This window comes from Nymphalis io, chromosome 25 (assembly GCF_905147045.1).
Source record: "Nymphalis io chromosome 25, ilAglIoxx1.1, whole genome shotgun sequence".
NCBI lineage: Eukaryota > Metazoa > Arthropoda > Insecta > Lepidoptera > Nymphalidae > Nymphalis > Nymphalis io.
The window spans coordinates 240,501-262,524 of record NC_065912.1 but is presented as its reverse complement, the minus strand read 5'-3'; the positions used below and the strand labels follow the sequence as shown (position 1 = coordinate 262,524).

Here is a 22,024-nt window from a genome sequence, read left to right as displayed (position 1 = left end):
TTGCGATTTCTTCGTGGAATTTAAACACAGGAATGTGTAAGAATAGCAAGACAGGTAGGTTAATTTTTGTTGAAACCGAGAATGCCTAATTGATAGAATACTAATTTTTCCCGAATACTGCGGGTTCAAAACTGGCCAACCACCACTGATTTTTCATGTGTTTATTTATGATTGATGAATACATTTTCGCGGTGAATCAGCAAGAAACACAGCATGTACTTGTTTTCATCCGCCATATAAGATGTAATAATCATATACAATTAAATTAATAGCTCCTGTAGCGCAATTATGTAATGCACAGACAGAACACCGGACAATACAGAATGTAAAACGTCAGAAGGGAATAACATGTGTAAGAATTTAAGAATACATTCATCAAAATATCGTTTAATTATAAGTTGGTTTTTAACATTTCGCGATTAAGATCGAAGTGAGTTATAACAGAATAACACTGATGATATTTAAGATACTCGCGTAGTTTTCAAAACAAACTACACCAATAAAGTATAAATAAATAAACCGCATTTCTTTAAAATTCGCAGTGGTTAGACCGACTCGTATGCCGCGACGGCAAACGGCATGGCACTCTATTGTGCCGTCTACGCCGCCGCTATCTTTTCCCTTTGGTGTTCGTGGCGCGATATACTTCGTTGCTAGTAATATCTAGCAACGAACGAAGTAATATGTATAAATTATTAACCAAACTATGCTGTAGTTTATTTAACGTCACATTTAACATTTCTTTGGGTTTCAATGTTTCCTGTCTGCTGAACGTTTTATTCATATTATTTCTATACAATGACATACATAAATAGTATTATTTTTATCTACTATAATAGTCAAAAAACTTTTTCGATTCAAAATATTGAAATTTTACAACATAGAAAAATTTCCAATCAGTAAATTAAATATTGCAAACAATATTTTTATAAACGTAATTTAAAACACAAACTGCGAATTTAAAATTAAAATACAATATGTAACTGATATCGTCGAGTGTGTTCTTTACTATTGCTGTCAGTAATACGAAGAGCGATTGCCTCCGACCATAACCCTTTAGGGAGATAAATAGCTCTCTATTATGAGCAGTTACAACGGGGTTTATCTTCTCTCCGTATGTACAAAATTCATAAGGACATTCGCATGGCTGGATTCGATGTTATATTAATAAACCAATATAAATTTGTGCTGTAACGTACATAATTTTATATTGCCAATATATTTATTACAAGTTTATGTAAATACATTATTAGATAAAGAGTATCATCGTACATACAATATTATAGTCAAAATTAAAGATAAAATCTGTATTCAATTTAGAAGCTTACATTATAATTGTTAAAAATTTACTGGTGGTAGGGCTTTGGATATAATAATGGGATAGGATAAATGGGTGGTACCTACACAGACGAGCTTGTCGTCTGTGTAGGTAGCACCCATTTATCACATATTCTACCACAAAACAGCAGTACTCGGTATTGTTGTGTTCCGGTTTGAAGGTTGAGTGAGCCAGTCTAATTACAGGCATAAGGGACATAACATCTTAGTTTCCAAGGTTGGTGGCGCATTGGCGAAGTAAGCGATGGTTAACATTTATTACAATGCCAATGTCTATGGGCGTTAGTGACCACTTACCATCAGGTGGCCTATATGCTCGTTTCTTCCTTTTCTATATAAAAAAATTGCCGGTTTGGAAACAGCTTACTGATGTTTAGTCTATATCAATCTTAAAAGAACCAATGAAAAAGGTCAGCGGTATTTTATAATATACATTTTTTTTTTCAAAAAATTCATTTATAACTGATAAAATTTGTTTACTTGTATATGTACACCCCTACTCTTCGTTATGTTTCTCTTTTCTACCTTAAGGCTGCCTATAAGAGATCGTTGTCTTAGCGATAAGGTCGCCTATTGTACATCTCTCTTGTCTATTTATTATTGTACAATGAAGAGTGTTATATTGTATTTATATAAACGATTTCCTATGTTATAGGCGGCAAAAAGGCAGGAGGCTCACCTGATGGAAAATGATTACCACCACCCATCGACATATTCAACACCAAAGGGCTTACATTACTTGCAGAATTTCAGATATATGTACCATTATAAGTACCAGTAAAAGAATACTATGACGGATTGCATATTTAAATTTAAATATCAAAGTACTGCCACGAAAGGTTCATTAATTAAGTCTTTTTTTTGTCATTATTTGGAGTTGTAATTTTCTGGGACAAACAAGTAAAAACATTGTACATTGTGTTGGCTTCCTATAAAATAAAATAATAAATAAAAAAAATATTGGTATAAAGCTTGAATATTTATAAATGACAATTGAAAGGTCTTACTTGAATGAAGTACGAGAGCATGTATGTTGTTCCAAACCACAAATCAGAAACAGTTCTAGATTAGATTAACAAAACTGCCGATTTCAAGAACTCCTCAGAATTTCGTTTCAAAGAAAATTAGTATATACGAGTAAGTCAGTGACGGAGGAATGAACGATCAAAGTGTAATTAATAAAGGCGGGAAGAGAATATTACTTAACTTTATTTCGCCTTTGTCCTTTCCTTTGAGAATCGTTCAGATTAAGACAATAACGAGTGTAACTGAAATTGCTAAAGTCAAAAAGTTTTCTCCAAAGAAGTGATTTATTTAAATAAAGTAGACTTGTACTATTTTTATTGTATTAATTAAAAGATCAAAGTGATAAAATGTTTATTTTATTTTTAAATAAATCTTAAGAAAAATGCCTGAATAAAAATTTAACTATGTTCAGTAAGATTGAGAGATCATTTTGGATGTATTCTGAATTCAATGCAAAAAGCATCATCAAAAAATGTTTCATAAACAGAAAGTGGAATACATATAGAAACAAATATACAGACGTATTGAGAATTGATTACGTACTTTTACTAAAGGTAAAAAAGTGATTTCTTCAAAATTTAAATCAGACGCCTATGTAGTGACTATACTTTTATTAGTAACCAGTACACCACCGCATTAAACACATACAAAGTATTTACCAAAAAGATAGCAAGTAAGAAATGCGTAGTACAAAATCAGTTTTACATAGCGATTTATTTTATATGTAAATGTTTAAAAATAAGAAATATTCAAACTTTCTATTGTTACTAGAGGATCATATAACGTGAAAGGAACGTCACGTTTAAAAGGATTGACAGATGTCTAGAGTACGTAATGGTGTGGCAGTTCAATTTCGTTGATTTCAGTACAAATTTGAAATATTATATTACAACAGTTGCGATGATATTATCACTGTATAAGTGATATTGCCGCTTATAGGTAATAAGTTTCATTTGTGTTAATACAATGAAGCTCTCTTTTTATTTGTATTGTCATGTATTGTAACCGTTGAAGTTTTCTAAACTTTTTCATATAAATTACTAACCACATATCATTCAAAGTATTATTGTGTACCGATTTAAAGGCACAAGGCCTGTTGTTACACTGGTTCTTTTACCGTATCATCTCAGTTCCCAGTATGTAAGCGATCGTTAATATTTCTTATAGCATCAATATGACCTAATATAGGCATTGGTGACCACTTACGATTTTATAAAAAGTAAACTTGGTTATGTGTAAATCGAATATGTTAAATAATAAAAAATAAGCGATTAAAAACAACTCAAGTAATAATTCCTTTATTATTTCTGTAATGTAAAATTCATTTTATATTTCTTCGTCGCAATGAAATTCCAATTAATAATGGATGGAATCTGGCAGGCTAGTGGCAGATGACCGATGCTGCAAATTTACATAGCTGTCATCTATCTCTGTTTGTTCCATTAAAAATGTTTGATCTTCTATTTCGTTCTCGTATCGATAATATTTCCGAGGTTTTGAAGAGCACGGTTCTTAAAAATTTCTATTTCATAGAAATACTTTGAAACTTTTAACTTCTCTATGATATTGATCATGTTCAAAATGTTGGTTGTATTTGTTTCATACTAATAGACTTTGATACGGTTTGACTTGACGAATGTTCTCACATACCTGTACGTATTTTTCACGGAGAAGAGTTAGAAGGTTTTCATATAACTTTTTTGTTATCTGGTTATATTGTGCTGTAGGACATTTATACCGCTCGAACGAACGTCATGACTAATTACCAATTAGTAATTATACACAGATAGGTCGTCTGCCGATTTTTATCTAGTACTCGTACGTAATATTTATAGAATAATAATTTAGATGCTTTAAATCATAGACAATTTACTATTTTTAATTGGTTTGCATTCATATATTCCTAATAAGATATGTCAAATCGGTAATAAATTATAAATTAGACGTATGTAGAGGCTAAATATGCGTTTATTTAAAGAAAAAAACAAAACTTACGATGTATAAAAGTACGATGATGATCTACAAATAAATAAAATAGGATCACATGACTTCAAAGAAATAAATAATATAAAAATGAATGTTTCTGTTCGTCGCTCATGGGAGCCATGAGCACTATCTAGAGAGAAGCTGCTAGTGAGAGTTTCTTGACCAACAACCGATGGACTTTTTTTCATCATCCGACATTTTTTTATTAAGCACATCAGTTGAAATAAAGATTCTAAGCATTAATTATCGTCAAAGTACAATCAATAAATATGACAATTAGAATTGAAAATTTAAAGCCTATTTTGAATAAAGAATTTTAATCTTGCAATTTTGCTGGTTCAGTGGAAATGTTTGATTCTCATTATCCAGAAAATAATAATAAAACCAACGAGTTCACGAACTAGAGTCTTCGTTATTAAGTTCCCCGATGTGAAAGCAACTTTAAACCATTTATCGATAGATAATTAATTGCTCACAAGCAAACTTGTTAAGTCGAGATTCGTTTCAACTTAAAGTTATTAAGTTACATATTTTACGTAATTTATTGAGTTTAGTTTAGTTTAAGTAAGGGATAAAATACGATTTATTGAAAATATTGTACAGACGTACACATATTATAATATTATTAATAAAAGAGGCAGTTACGAGTACATTTATAAAAGTAAATGTAAAGCTACAACAAGACCTGCATGTAGATTCTACCAAAGAGAATCGGCATGAAAATCTATACTTACATATATGTATCAAAATAATTATAGCAACCATATCACACCTCATATATTGTACATGAAAATCAACGAGGAGTTACTTCTATATTACTGATTTAAATGTCAATTATTTAATATAAACATTAAATTTAATAGTCCTCCAGACCGATTTCGGCCACAGCGGTCAATCTCAAGAGTTTAGTCGCAGGGCATATAGTTCACAAGTGTGTGTACAAACTCAGGTGCACTCCCTATTCAGTAAGTCTTATAGTTCGATGGGACGGCAATCTACGACCGGAAAGAGTTCAGGCGCAGGACCAACGACTTACGTGCTTTTCGAGGCACGGGAGTGTACACACTTCCAACTTCCAGACTCCAAGATGTTAATGAGAATTTTCAAATAGAAAAGCTCAATAACTTTTTAATGGCCCGACCTGGGATTTGAACCCAGGACTAATAATATAATAATAATATCCTGGGCCATTATTCACACACAGGCATCTCATCCCAAACTAAGAAAAGCTTGTACTATGGAAACCAGAAAACTGATATACTACATATACTACTTTTCTTTTGTAAATACCTACTTATATAGATAATTACACCCAGACTCAGGACAAACAGACATGTTCATACACACAAATGTCTGGTCTGGATGGAAATCGAACCCACAACTTTCGGCATGACAGGCATGTATCTACCAACCACGCCACTAGACCAACGACGCAGTTATACATTAAATGTAATATTTATAGGATATATTTCAAACACTTATTTTCCTCTACGCCGTATATTGTTTAAAAATAACGTCAGAGTACAGTATTTATTTATTATATTTACTTATTCATTATAAGCTATAGCTTAAATATATTAATACTTTTGCCGGGAAGTAGATTTCGTAAGTATATACCACATTTTATGAAGTGCCGTGATTTAGAACGTTCCAGAACTTTGGTAGTCAACTGTTCTCGAGAGAAAACATTGAAATGATCTTAAAACTTCGCCAGTAACTATAGCCGGTAAGATGTACTCAAGAGTGATCGCCGCACCAGTAATTTTCTGTTTAGTTTCTCCCTTTTTGGCTTCTTGAATTAATTTAATGAAAACTAAAATGTAATATGCCAGGAGTTGTTACATATTCCATTTTCATAAGAAACAAACTTATGTTATTTGTTTATTATTACATATATAAGGTGATTTCCGTTACCCTCCGGATTTGTAGGAACTTGTCACTAAAAGTTTGAAACCTCTAAATAGAAAATGAAGTTCTTATGATGAGGAAAAATACAATTTGAGCTTACAAACAACGTTATAGATATATGTATAATGTCTCTGATCACCTTCCGAAAACACTGTGACCCATTATCTAAATGAAAACGTGGTTAGACATTCTTAAAAATCAAACAAATTGTTTATTCAAATAATTTCCTACAAAGGTTTTAATAGATGTAAAACATTGTTACAATACAAATGGGAATACTATAAATCAGTAAAGTTTATCGATTATCATATAATGATTTCTTCGTATGTAACATTCCGTCTGCATGACTTGCGAGATTTCCGACGGCCGTCAGATGTGACGTGGGTTGCCATGGAAAGCACATTACGTCTAAATATGGTTTCGACGCATGAGCGACATTACGAAAAGTTTTTTCTAGTCGGGTTAGGTTTAGTTTTTTTTTGTACATATTTCGACATCAGCATTATTTTATTCTAACAATAATCAATCTAAAGCTATTTACATAAACTCATATTATTAAATAAGTTGAAACTAGATAAATATGTAAGAGATATTTTGCAGATTTTATTTCCTCAAATAATACAGTGGGAAGGCAATCTGACTGATAACTGGGCAAGGTAAATATGGAGCTTATTGCCGTTTCTTGGCAAGTCTATAATACTTTTTAATTTTATCAATAAGACTTCTTTTATTTAGGGTTGTCATAAAATCAGGCAAACATTAAATTGAACCTTTTTATAATGTTTCAACAATCGCATTCAAGTCGAAAGCTCTGGAAGTTCTGACGTCGAAGTGAAAACCACAGAGTAACATATTATGGACGCCTTGTAAACAATTGTTGTAATATTCAACAATCAGGTTCAATGTGCTTAAATACTATTGAGATCGCGATGTACAAGCATTTATTTATTTTATTAATTGAAATAATAAGACAACTTTTGACATAATGCCAACGCATCTCTTTCAGACACTTTTACCCATAAATTAAAAGAAAAAATAATATAAAATATATCAACGAGATAAATAATGATATCAACACTAACAAAAATAAAATATTAATGACAAAAGTGACCACACATACTTCGAGAAAAAGAAATGAAATGAACTCAACTTAAGGGGAAACGAATAGTTAATTTTCTGCATCCTTAACAAACCACTATTATTTGTAAATATTTTGAATCCAAACCCGGTAATTCAGAAATTTTATTTCATGTTTATATTGTATCTGAGCGAAGGCCTACCGTCGAGTATCCGTCACGTACATGCGTAATAATAAAAATAGTATAAACTCTCGTAAAATGAAATAGAAAGTTTTCGAATAAACCTCCTTTAACGCACTCGTCCTCACTTGTGTTACGTGTTATTTCATATTTTTGTATCAGCAATAAAATCTCTGTATTGCTGTGTTTTGACAGACTAGAATAAATCCACTTCGTTTTTGACGTAGGGGAAATCTTTGATATGTACCCGGGCCGTGTGGTTGTTTTGTTCTATTTACCAACCAAACGGTTCTGCACATCGATGCGTTTTCATCGTTCTGACAGAGAACTCAGGGCCGGCATTCAGCACCTTTCTATACGTTGCAGGTAATCATGGGCGACATTTATTTTAATACTTGGTTTAATGTTTTATTTCATAAGCAATAAAACAATTTAATAGCAATAAAATTGTAATATTTGAAGTATTTTAATTAATATTTTAATTTAAATATAAGTTTCAATTAATTAATTAATTAATGCTTAAATAAAGCTCTTCTACTGGAGTAAAAGGTGACGTAGCACATAGTGTGTTGCTACTTTAATATTCTATATTAAATACAATGAACAAGTTGTCGTCCGAGTTTTCTAACAAAATGTTTTTTGCATTTAATTTTTTTTCTGTCTCGAAGGCCTTGCTCTTGCTTTTTTCACTAACGATCCGCTTTGTAAGCGGTTAGTTAAAATATTATAATTTATTTTAAAAACATTTTCTATAAGTACATTATTGTAAGTGTATTATTCTTTCATGTATAATTTATATTTTTAATACACATTTAACAATCAGCACCAGGTGCGTAACACCAGGAAATATGGATTGCTTTAACTAATTTTATGAGAAGGCCCAGAAGAAGTCGAGATGGCCCAGTGGTAAGAACGCGTGAATCTTAACCGATGAACGTGGGTTCAAACCCGGGCAAGCACCTCTGAATTTTCATGTGCTTAATATCTGTTATAATTCATCTCGTGCTTTTCGGTGAAGGAAAACATCGTGAGGAAACCTGCATGTGTCTAATTTCATCGAAATTCTGCCACATGTGTATTCCACCAACCCGCATTGGAGCAGCGTGGTGGAATAAGCTCCAAACCTTCTCCTCAAAAAAGGGAGAGGAGGCCTTAGCCCAGCAGTGGGACATTAACAGGCTGTTACTGTACTGTACTGTATGAGAAGGCGGCAGCCAGAAGGCCTTACCGCATAGAATAATGTGGTTTAAAAAATTACGCCATAGTTTGGAAACAACATGTCATCTATATTTAGTACGTTTTTATAAGTTGTGTTGCGCTGGATCATAACGCTGGACTAATGTAAACCGACTATTAAGAATAAGAAACTGATCCCAAATCTAAACACAAACAACTATCCGACTTTACATACATCCCTTATATTACCTAGTTGTATTTATGTAACACATTAACCCTCAGTAGCTTAAAATGTGGATAAGAAAAGAATGTTCGAAGGAAAAAGCACAATACGAAATTAGACTTCGGAAAATTCAAACATTGAGTAGAAAAGAACAACTTCAATCATCGAAGAGAACCCCTATTAAAATAAACAGTACGATATTGCGCAATCGAACAAAATACGAGACGCAATTTACATTTCAGCGCTCGCGAGGCGTTCGAACTTCGCCCCCGGTATATAACGATCGATGTACTGGCATGCTGCCAAACAGCAGCGCTGGCTCCTTGCCATGTCTGCGAGCCTGGTACAAAGGCATTCAACTCGTATTGTTATCGTGATGGTTTTTCAATATAGGAAAATAAATAAGTATATTTATCATATCTTGTATAAAACTTAATGTTGCTTAGGATATTTGAAGATATTTTTGTATTGTAAAATTTTTTATTAATCTTCGATTTATATAATATTTAAAGTTTGATCTGAGCTTATGCATTTCCCGGTCAATAGAGAGATTCTCATGTTCGAAATGCCATAGAAAATATTGTTCGAGAGTGACATTACAAGCTAAACTTTCTTTGACTAAGAATCATTTTCACACAAACATGTACGTATGTAATAAAACTGTTATGGGGTCGAGTCTCCATATAAAATATGTTTCGCAAAGTTGTAAAATATAAAATCTATGAGTATACGCCTGGCGAGCGCATGAACTGAATCCCATTAATGTGGTGTGACAACAAGTAGAATAGAACCCTGTAACGTCCCACTGTTGGCGAGATGGCTTGAAGCCTACTTCACCACGATTCTCGAACACTTGGTTTTGCCAGGTTTTTTAGATACGCAGGTCTAAGACTACGCCATCCGACCTCGCCAGACACAAGATATATATATATATATATATATATATATATATATATATTATATATATATATATATTATATAAAAAAGAAATATATGTATATATTAATACAAATTAAGCACTTTAAAATTCAGTGGTTAAGAATCATCTGTCAACCACCGGGAGTGTAGTGCAGGCTGGTGGACACATCGAAAACATAAACTGACCACATAAAAACCTTCGGTTAACATTCACACAATTTTAAGATGGATATATTGATAGCATTGAATTTTTCTCGACTTTTCTTGGCATTCTATTTGTCAGTTTCAAAGCAATGCTCGGTTTAAATAAAAATAAATCGGACTAAAGTATCAGCTAAGTTTTTCCAATTTTTCCAACTTAAAAGCAGTTCCTATTACTTATACAAAAGACAGATGTGCTGTCACAGGTTCTGTGGCACTTTTACAATCCATTCGTTTCCATTTTCTTTGAACTGCTTTTCCACACATTGAATAACTGTATCTTTATTTTTCTTATTATTAATTAGTATCTCCACAGACGTTTGGGGCAATACCATTTTTCGAGTTTTTGTGTGTTAGTTCTGTTAATTACAAACTACATTCTAATACATTTTATTCTTATATCTGTAAATCTAATGTCATTCTTATTTTTAAATACTATATTTTTATATCATTATTATTTTGTGTCGTTATTTCGAGAGCCGTGGATCCCGAGCCGCGGAAAAACATTTAATTAAGCAACGAAACCCTCGACTCCAGTGAGCTTCTCGACAACCACGATATCTGTTCTTTAGGACAGCCTCGGCTAGAATAAATTTCAAGATATAAATATAAACTCAAACCTTCCACTATTTTGATATAATCATCTAGTTCTCTATACTATTGTAGATAAACGTGACATAAAACTATTGAAACCCATGATCCCTTTATGATTAATCATATACAAAGACAGCCGCGCCGAGTCCCGCTAATCTGCAAAGGTTACGGAAAGGTCTGAAACACTTCCGGGCAATAATTTATAATGTAACGTTTCTACCGAATTGCTACGAAACGTTATATATAAGGGTTATATGGATTCCTTGTAAATTGTTTTATATTACAGGATTATCAAAATAATGATATATACTTAATCATACATAGTTTATTTTACATAATAATATTGATTAGGTATGTTGGATAGATATGTATAAAGACAAATATATAATAATCCTTACATATAAGCTGATTCATTGTTCTAGTTCTAGTATACAGGATAAGTAAAAATGTTGGAATTAAAAAGTATTGGAATTTTCAGTTAAGAGCCTAAGCCAACAAAATTTCAGATTTCACCCGCGCGTCCCTTACACGCCCCTCTCAACGTGCGATCTCATTTCAATGCTTTTTCTATCTACAACGGCCGGCAGTATTAAATTTATATTTCACGTTGAATATATTTGTTATTAAGTTTATATATAATATATTTATTTAACATTATTATTTATTATTAAGTCTTGTAACACAATAAGTATATCGCGAAAACAATCTTGTGAAATATATTCCTTAATATAATTATTAAAAAATTGTTCTAAGGATACGACTTGATATTGGAATTTATTTAATACTTTTCGTATATTCCCATATTTCCAGCTTAAAGCCCGACTATATTCAACTCGGCTACATTGTATCACAAAAGGGTGTGTTCACGTCAGGCCGATGTCAATACGACAAGGGTTCAATTTACTCGAGATCTGCCGTCGTCGATGGAGATAGCACCCTTTCATAGTAGCCTGTGATACGACTATCGTACATCGCTATACTGTTCGACATCTACTGTCTTTGTGCTACAATAACAAATCGATTACATTTGGTATTCAAATTGTGTTAAAGTGATAACACACATCAAGTTTAAGCTCAAAGTAAGACGTTCAGGGACTATCTAATATATATATAATAAATACTATTTAAGACTAATTTATAATTAACATTTTTGTCAAGTGTTTGTTCGTATGTAAGTTTGTATGTATATAAGTTTGAAGTTTAAGGCATAATTATTATTGTTATTACTAGATTTTTGTTCTTATACAATAGTTATAATAACGATAAAACGTCAATTTTAGTAGTTAGTTTAGTTTTTAGTAGTTATTTACTGCCGTGACTGAAGTAATTAATTAGTTTAAAAATATATATATATAAAAAAATGAAAGAAGGCGTATTCATTTATAACAATAGAGGTTTCATAAGAACTATAATATTTGAGATACTTACTTGAGATATTACCGATTTGTAAATGTATACAATAATACTACTTAACTTTCGACTATTTGTCCTCCTTATAAGAGGGTTGTTGTCAAGTGGGATATGTCCTGTTTAGGAAAAACACTTTATATCATATAAAAAATAATACACATAACGTTCCCATTATTTATACCACCAATACACCAATTTTATATTTTATATGACTACGCCCCAAAAAACCAATTCACTTTCAAAACTTGTGTATCGAACAAATGAAAAAAAATACATCGAAATCGGCCGTTATTTATTTTTCGCAACATTCTGAATTGACGAAAAGAAATATTGTTTTTTACATGAAAAAAACAATGACTTCGCAAGAAAAATAATAATTGAATATCAGTATAACAATTATTTAAAATTTAAAATATTACCCTTTATTTAGTGTAATTTCTAACTATGGTTAGGCCAGATGGATCAGTGTTTCATTTTGATAGATGACATATTTTAAAAAGAGCTTGATTCTAATTAATTCTACATTTAATTTCACTGCGGCGCACCAGATTATGTGGAGTATTTACTTCCATAAACTATTCCAATATATAACTTATATATTTCTAAATGTGTAATTACGCCTATATGGAATTTAGGCTGAAATCTTATTATTACTAAAATAAAATATGGCCTATGTCACTTCTGGATAAAGTAGCTTTCTAATGGTGACAGAATTACAAAAAAAAACTAAACAAAATAACATATTATGATTCTTACCTTGAAAGTAAAGATGAATCCGGCAGAAAAATCTGAAACAAAAAGGAATGAATAAAAATTAAGCTCAATTGGATTCACATTCGTCAAATGTTATTTTTCGCATATAGTTTAAAGACCCCATATAGCGCAGGGGCTTGAAGTGTAATTTAAGTTAAATTGTGGATTCAGGTTCGAGCTTAACTACTCATCACAGGCTTCTAATAAACTTGAACCGTATTTTGTACATACGTGTCTAGTAATGAAAGTATGTATCGTGAAGAAACGCATATGTTGAATGAAATTTTGCTACATATACGCGTGTACCCTTCAACCTTTTAAAGCTCTAAACGCTCTTCTTAACACGAGAAGCGGCATTTTGCCCAGCAATGAGAGATTTGTAGACTATTATCATAGTTTTTTGTATTCGAAGGAAATATATACGTACGGAGATTATATTAAATTTAAATTACATTTCTTCAGTTGTGAAATATAATGTAGGTTTGTTAAAAGAATATATAGTACTTTCCTTTAGTTTAGTTTATGGTTATTAAAAAGAGAAAAATATTTGTGACTAAAATAATATGAAGTAGTTGTTTAAAGCAGTATCAAGAACATTATGGAACATCATTTTATATGTACTTTTTTATTAATGTTATTTCCATATATTAGTTTGCAAAAGTAATTATACGATATAACGAGATCCATCTGATGGATTTTGGCAACGGCGGTCATGTTTTTTCCATCGAAATGGAAACCTTCAGAAAGGTACCCGTGGGATGTGGGATTTTTACCCACTTAAACCACTGCGATGGCCGTCACGGATCGAAGAGGCTGAGGGATCGTATTGATATAACGCATCCGCGGCAGAGCAGTCCTCAGGGGGCGAAGGTAATCTCGCCCACCGCACTCCTCGCTAGTGAGGCGGTCACCCTTAAACCAAGTGTACCGGAGATTCATTCTCATAGTTCGACATGACCTGAGAGGCCAGCGGCTTCATATGTTCACGGAACCTTATGTTCTGCAGCTAAACACTTAAGTTTATACGAACGAAACAATCATGATATAAATAATCAATAAAGTATCAAGATAAGGTATCAAGTGTAAAGGTCACAACTTTGACCCCAAGACAAAAGATTATTCACTTTTATACTAGCAAAGAATTAACATTATCGGATTATACAATAGTATATACAAAAAAATACTTATACTTGAACTGTATTAAATATTTGCTCATTATATTAATCACTTTATTTAATAAAACATACAATATTTATGAGAAAAAAAACGAGTATATTAACAACATAACGCTCTACTTTATTTCAAAGCAACGTTCAAGTCGGCCATTAAACGTAGTACTCTTACTGAACACTTAACCCAATCTAGAACGGACAGCGGTGTGCTAGTGTTTCTAGGTCATCTAGACGACAAACATAAGCGCATTAGATCGAGGGAACAAACAAAGGGCAGACATCATCCATTACGTCACCGAGATAGTTAGCCTCGACTGTTCTTGACGTGGAAACCTCTTTGAACCTCTGTCGAAGTTGGAGTTGTGACAAAATAATGAAGGCCTCGTATTATCTTCAGCTAATACGTTAGAAGAGGGGTTGTCATATTTTGTCACGTAATTTTAACTTTGTCTATCAATAAATTGAAATCTCAAGTTCAAATAACTTCATTAAATATATAATCATTTATCAAGTAATACCCCAAACAGGTAAAAGATTGTTTTTATAAAAAAAATAATTACCACTCGTTAAGTTTCATGTATGATTAAAATTTAATTAAATGTATTTAAGACCAACGTAATTTATTTGGTAGTAAAGCGTAACTACTAAGTTTCTTGACGGATCCCCTCGGTAATGTCTACATTCCGAAGCGAAGTTAAATTTAAATTTAATGTAATCTTGTGCTACATTGTAGTGACGATTTAAGTGCCGTAAGGAGATTTGTGAACAGCAATGCTACTCTTTAAGAATTTCCTTCATTCCTCACCCATGCAATGTTGACAACCGACTTATAGTGATAAACAATTTCGGTACATGTATTCTTGAAATATTATAATTAATAAGGTCAATATCGCATATCACTTTCTGCAATTTCACGACCGTTTTCTGCGGTGGTTTTCAAGTTTGGTCTTACAAAATAGCCGAACTGATCTGGTTGCATTTTTAGATATCGCATATTTCCAAATTCAAATCCAGAGAAAATAATTATAAGAGGTAAAATATATGTTTTTTTTTTAAATAAAGTATAGGTAGGACGACTAGCATATGGGCCACCTGATGGTAAGTAGTCACCAAAACCCATAGATATTGGCATTGTATGAAATGTTAACCATCGCTTACATCGTCAATGCGCCACCAACCTTGGGAACTGAGATGTTATGTCCCTTGTGCCTGTAATTACACTGGCTCACTCACCCTTCGAACCGGAACACAACAATACCAATGTTGATAAGTATGTACTTCGTGTCAGTCAGATTTCAGTACACGCTCGTTTTAAAAATAGGTTTGAGTAGACAATTCTATGTAATAAAAAAGGTTCTCGATGAGATTGGTTATATAGCTAACTTTTGATTAATATTGAACAACAAATGACAAAAAAATATAAAATCTAAAACCTTCCCCTGTCATGTTCCCCTGGCAAGGGGAAAGTTAGTGATTGATGCGATCCGACACTTTCATATTACTTCGCTTCGCCATTTATAACGCCTTTTTATTATGTCGAACTAAGTCCTATCTGATTTCTGAACACAAAGTTTGATAGAAAGGCAAAAAGATATCAACACATTTTATGTACAACGTGAGATTATGAAAATGAGAAGAAAACTTATTCGAATATGTTCACAAATTATCTTACCTCAAGACTTTATTACCATCTCTGTTATTGGTTGCTATAAAATACATATTTGAATTATTTTTCGAACTTTACCAATAAATAAAGATACTATAATACAAAGATGATGACTGTGTTTGATTCGTTTGTTTGAACGCGTTAATCTTTGCTTAGGATACGTTTGATGAGGAAGGCAGACTTTTAATAGATATATCATATTACTAAGGGTATGATCACGTGTACTAATGACAAGTACTACCAATTATAAAAACTTTTAATTCACTTAAAATATTTGTTAGTTTGCTTAGGTAAAATCTGTCATCTGTCTGTATTGTTACGCTACCGTACAACACGCGATCCCGTGGCGCTCCTCGTTAAGACGGAAAGTACCCTTTCCCGCTGGTTTATGCGTCCCGGACAACGGCGAGCTCACATACACATACCACACTGTTCCCGTGGGGGAAACGCGTAACGCGTTCTTCCAGCGAAAAAAAGGTGGATATAAGACTGCCATACAACCATCAACCGGGACTTCTACGGGGCGATAATTTGGTGGAATAAGTTTCAAACACTTTCCTTACCATGAGAGAAGTATTAATTGTTGTGGCTACTTTAAAAAGCTTCACATGTTAGCTATTTTCACTAAATTGTTTTACATTTGTCATTAAAACATGTAGTAGCTACTAGTGGTCCTTAAAATAAATAAAATAAAAAAAAAATAAAGAAGATGTTTCTTCAGCAGTGATTAACTAAGTTTGTAGAGTTTTCACCGATTTTTTAATTTTCAAAATGAATACTACTGCGAATTAATTACTTGAAGTCGACCGCGAAACTTATTTATACGGTTTGCTTTCCTAGTACATTTCTGAACACATTTAATATGTACGTTAAAATCGTTCCACTTTTGACAGCCTCTTATAGCAGACTGCGGTTCGGGAATTAATTAAATTTTAATCAACGCCGAGACGGCGAGATTATGAGTGACGTTTAGATAAATCTTTGCTAAGTTATGTCGCCCTGGTAATGTGGTATTTTCATGTACTGATGGTATTAGTTTTTATTTTAATATTTAATTAATAACAAAGACCAACTTACGAAAAGAATATGTTATAAGTAAGTAATTTTATTATTTCTTAACTCATAAGCGAGTAATATCAGTAACCATTATTATTGTCTCATTGTACGCCGTTGTAATAACTATTCAAGTGCTCGTACTCGTGTCTACTGAAATAAAGTATATTTTGGTTTTATTTGAATCCTCCTCCAAAATGCCGAGATGGCCTAGTGGTTAGAACGCGTGAATCTTAACTGATGATCGTGCGTTCAAACCCGGGCAAGCAGCACTGAATTTCATGTGCTTAATTTGTGTTTATAATTCACGGTGAAGGAAAACATCGTGAGGAAACCTGCATGTGTCTAATTTCATTGAAATTCTGCCACATGTGTATTCTACCAACCCCCATTGGAACAGTGTGGTGGAATAAGCTCCAAACCTTCTCCTCAAAAAGGGAGGAGGGAGGAGGCCTTAGCCCAGCAGTGGGACATTAACAGGCTGTTGCTGTGCTGTACTGAATCCTCCTGATCAAACTTTGGAAGAAACGGCCAGCCAACTATGTAGGATATTCCAATATTGCGTTTCAAGTTCAGTCAGATTATGATCTCTTAATATTATTAGTATTACTAACAGATTAGAACGTATTTTAGTGATAAAAAAACGAACGGATAAATTTAATAATACATTGTTACTAAGCTGACACTATAACTCAAAGTTTTTCACTCCATATCATACTTTCTGAGATAAGTGATTTCGTTTCTTTAATAAAATTCTATAGATCTTTTAACTTATCCTGTTAATAAGTTTTCTTGTCATACATACATTCGTGTTTTATCGTTCGTGTTTTAGGTTATTGCCCAAAACACGGATATATTTGTAATAAAAACTGTGGACTTCGTGTTAGTTGATCATTATACAGGACATATAAAATTGAATATGTATTTCATTTAAGAAAAATAGCTACTGATTTCCCTGCCGGTGCTTTTCAATAAAATCCTCATTCCGATCCAGTTATACCTGTATATTTAATTTAATCTCGTGCCGTGACCGAACTTAAGTGCTTATATATTATATACTTAAGTCGAGATGGCCCAGTGGTAATAACGCGTGAATCTTAACCGATGAACGTGGCTTCAAACCCGGGCAAGCACCTCTGAATTTTCATGTGCTTAATTTCTGTGTATAATTCATCTCGTGCTTTTCGGTGAAGGAAAACATCGTGAGGAAACCTGCATGTGTCTAATTTCATTGAAATTCTACCACATGTGTATTTCACCAACCCGCATTGGAGCAGCGTGGTGAAATAAGCTCCAAACCTTCTCCTTAAAAAGGGAGAGGAGACCTTAGCCCAGCAGTGGGACATTTACAAGTTGTTACTTAAGCTCTTGCTACTTGAAAAACGAATATTTAAATTTCACTATATTTTTCAAATATAATGTATGTGTACAAAATCCACTCCCAATAACTTCTACACCAGGACACAATTAAACCAATGTTTCCAGAGGAACACTTTAATATAATACAAAATAATAATCTTTCTTCTACGTAATTCAATCCAAAAAATTTAAGCGATTTAACTTACTACCAACGTCATCTATTATCACTTAACAAAAACTATCAGCATATAATAGTATATCTATGTTATATACAGGGTGTCCCAAAAAATAGTGTCAAGCGAAAGTCCAGAGCTAGAGCACCTATTGGAGTATCCGAATCACCCCCATGTATGTTCTGCGATTATGCGTAGTTTTCGAGTTATAATTTTTTTTCTGATGTTTTTAAAGATGTCGGTCTAAATATCTCAAAAATTCAAATAAAAAAAAGTAGAACACATTTTAGAGTTTTTCTTTTTGCTACTGAATCATCGTAAAAGGTACTTTAATGACCATAATAATCAGCTTCGAAACTTTAGTGGCATTTAAGAAAATATTAGTGTAAAGTCAAAATTTTACCGTTAGTGAATAATTTATTAAAAATTCAACTTAAAATAAAAAATCTAAACAGGTGAATTTATGGTGTCTAAGTATGTCTAAAAACTTCTCTAGACTATCCGCTTTCATAATAATTTAAAACAAGAAGTACTTAATGGGGCTACTTTGGCATAAATCGGCCATCAAAGACAGAGAGGTGAAAATTTTAATAAATTCGACATCTAAATAATAATAATTTTTTTTAAGTTGATAATGGGAATCGCTTATTAATCAACCAAAAATTATTACTGTGATTATTTGACGAACTTTGATTTCTTTACGGACTTTGAGTGTGATTACGGTTTGGTTTTGTGTAAATACGGGATTTTGACGAATTTGGCATTCTTAACAAACTTTTCGAGCTCTTCATTTTGTGATGTCCTTTTCATCGCAAGATTATGCTCTTATGCATTACTTCTACGGATTTGCAAGAGGAAATGCTTCTGAAGCTGCCAGGTTGTACAGGCAACAAGTAGAAAATGCAGGTGGACCTCAGCCTGAATCTTGGCCTGATCATCGTATGATTTTAAGAGTTCATAACGCTTACATGGAAGGACGCTTACCAGGAAGAATATCAGGGCGTCCATCTGAAATGGGTGACCCAGATGCTGTCCAATCAGTGCTTGATGAAGTGGCAAGAGATCCATCAGTTAGTGTAAGAACAATAGAACGTCGAATCAGAGTTCCTAAATCACGAGCACATCGAATTCTTCAACAAGAGGGTTTTCACCCATATCACATCCAAAACCCATATCACGTCTGGGGTTACTACAAAGAATTAGTGTACGCCAAGAACATTACAAACGTCACAGTGTTAAGAACGAAATTAAGACAAGCAGAAGAAACAATAAAAAACAATAGAACTGCATTTATAAATTTAAAAGACAACTTTTTTAGACGATGTAGAATATATATTGAGCACGAAGGTCGGCATTTTGAAATTTTTCTTTAAATGGTTGAATAATAAATACTTTAAAAATAACTTTTTCTTTCATTTATCAAGTAAGAATAAACCATCAAATGTTATTAAAGATGGCAGCAGGAACATTAATTTTGACCTCCAAAGAATATTTTTTTAGCTTTTCTGTAATAATTTTTGGTTGATTAATAAGCGATTCCCATTATCAACTTAAAAAAAATTATTATTATTTAGATGTCGAATTTATTAAAATTTTCACCTCTCTGTCTTTGATGGCCGATTTATGCCAAAGTAGCCCCATTAAGTACTTCTTGTTTTAAATTATTATGAAAGCGGATAGTCTAGAGAAGTTTTTAGACATACTTAGACACCATAAATTCACCTGTTTAGATTTTTTATTTTAAGTTGAATTTTTAATAAATTATTCACTAACGGTAAAATTTTGACTTTACACTAATATTTTCTTAAATGCCACTAAAGTTTCGAAGCTGATTATTATGGACATTAAAGTACCTTTTACGATGATTCAGTAGCAAAAAGAAAAACTCTAAAATGTGTTCTACTTTTTTTTATTTGAATTTTTGAGATATTTAGACCGACATCTTTAAAAAAATCAGAAAAAAAATTATAACTCGAAAACTACGCATAATCGCAGAACATACATGGGGGTGATTCGGATACTCCAATAGGTGCTCTAGCTCTGGACTTTCGCTTGACACTATTTTTTGGGACATCCTGTATACATAAGCCAAATACCACCAATAATAATGTCCTCCAGACCGATTTCAGCCACGGCGGTCAATCTCAAGAGAGATTAGCCAACTGCGCAGGAGATATTATAGTGCACAAGTGTGTGCGCATACACAGATGCACTCTCTTTACCTTAACTCTCATAATCCGATGGGACGGCAATCCGACACGACCGGAAAGAGTTCAGGCGCAGGACCAACGGCTTTACGTGCTTCTTCCACTAACAATAAGTACCACATCACGAGATCTCCTAAACTATCCTACTACTAGCCCGATTGACTTGAAATTTGTCACAGTTACTCCTTCCCAACGTAGACGATCACTAAGAACGGATTTTACGCAAATCCTATCGAAAATACCTTTTTTTTCATATCTACCTGTGCGAAACCGGAACGATTACCTAGTTTACTTATAACAATGAAAGCACTTTAACAGTATGTAGCATTAATAATTCCAAATGCCTAAACTACAGAATCGAGCTCAAACATTTCGATAGTAATAAATTATATCCAGATAGTGCAATGTTGTAATCCGTTTCAGCAATAACCAATATCCGAAATCGATTGTAGAGCTAAGAGGCGATTTGAATCGTAAACACGGTCTTACGGTGGAGAAAGTTTATTGTCTAAGTCACATTCTGTGTTGTAGACAAAACCGCAGTAACAATCGTGTTCAAATTCTAGACAATCTTATATTAGACTACTGGAACAATGAAAATGTATAAATCGTTAAATTTCTTCCGACATCAGAGAAATATTTTTATCCTTACGTGTATATACTGTTTTTTTTATACAGAATAGGAAGGCGGATGAGCATATGGGCCACCTGATGGTAAGTGGTCGCCAACGCCCATATACATTGGCATTATAAGAAATGTTAACCATCGCTCACATCACCAATGCGCCACCAACCTAGGGAACAAAGATGTTATGTCCCTTGTGCCTGTAATTACACTGGCTCACTCACCCTTCAAACCGGAATACAACAATACTAAGTACTGCTGTTTTGTGGTAGAATATCTGATTAGTGGGTGGCACCAGTAGGTGCACAAAGACGAGCTTGCACAAAGCTCTACCACCAGTACGATGATGCATAAACATCACTCTGAATCAAGACTGTCTTTATATTTGGCTCTGATATTATTTTACCTTATTCATAATGTGACGGTATTACAACCATTCAAATATTTTACTTTCAATTTAAAATTAATAGCAAAACCTTTGAATGAAATCTTTAGATATAAGTGTTTCTTCAAAGCCTTCATGCAGTGCGACTTTAAAGAGCCGCAAACTAAATTGAGTCTAGCGAAACGAACCCAGTAAAAAACGTAGGAAACATTAGTGTGTATATTACAAACTTTTTTAAAAATAAGCTTCTTTGATTGAATTTATACTTTCGCGATGTTTATCTATGATTTTATATTTCATTTTCGGTTCACGAGCTCACGTCGTCCTGTCGTACTGTAAGACTGGTTCTGGTAAAACATCGGGAAATGATATAATCATCACGGTTAACGCCAGAATATAACCCGATTGTAGTACACGGAGAGCTACACATTAGATATAACAGTGCTCTAGTGCGTGCCCAAACATTCTTAACATTTAAACATTTTACAAACACTGGCGAATTTCTTGACAGAGACACACAAGAACAAGACTTAATGTCAAATTATTTTTAGATACAGAATCTAGAATTTCTTTCAACACTCACGGTCCTCTT

At 33.0% G+C, this 22,024-nt stretch overlaps 2 protein-coding genes across 2 annotated transcripts in view; both read right to left on the bottom strand.

Annotated features, from left to right (window-relative positions):
* LOC126778314 (complexin) overlaps positions 1-22,024 on the bottom strand; it is a 297,079-nt gene that overhangs the window by 235,060 nt on the left and 39,995 nt on the right. The window contains exon 2 of the mRNA XM_050501817.1: positions 12,796-12,827. The gene's annotated coding sequence lies outside the window, so the exon portion shown is untranslated. The remainder of the gene's footprint in view (positions 1-12,795; positions 12,828-22,024) is intronic.
* The window catches only part of LOC126778031 (uncharacterized), a 179,606-nt gene that overhangs the window by 128,748 nt on the left and 28,834 nt on the right, over positions 1-22,024 (bottom strand). The gene's annotated exons all lie outside the window — the stretch shown is intronic.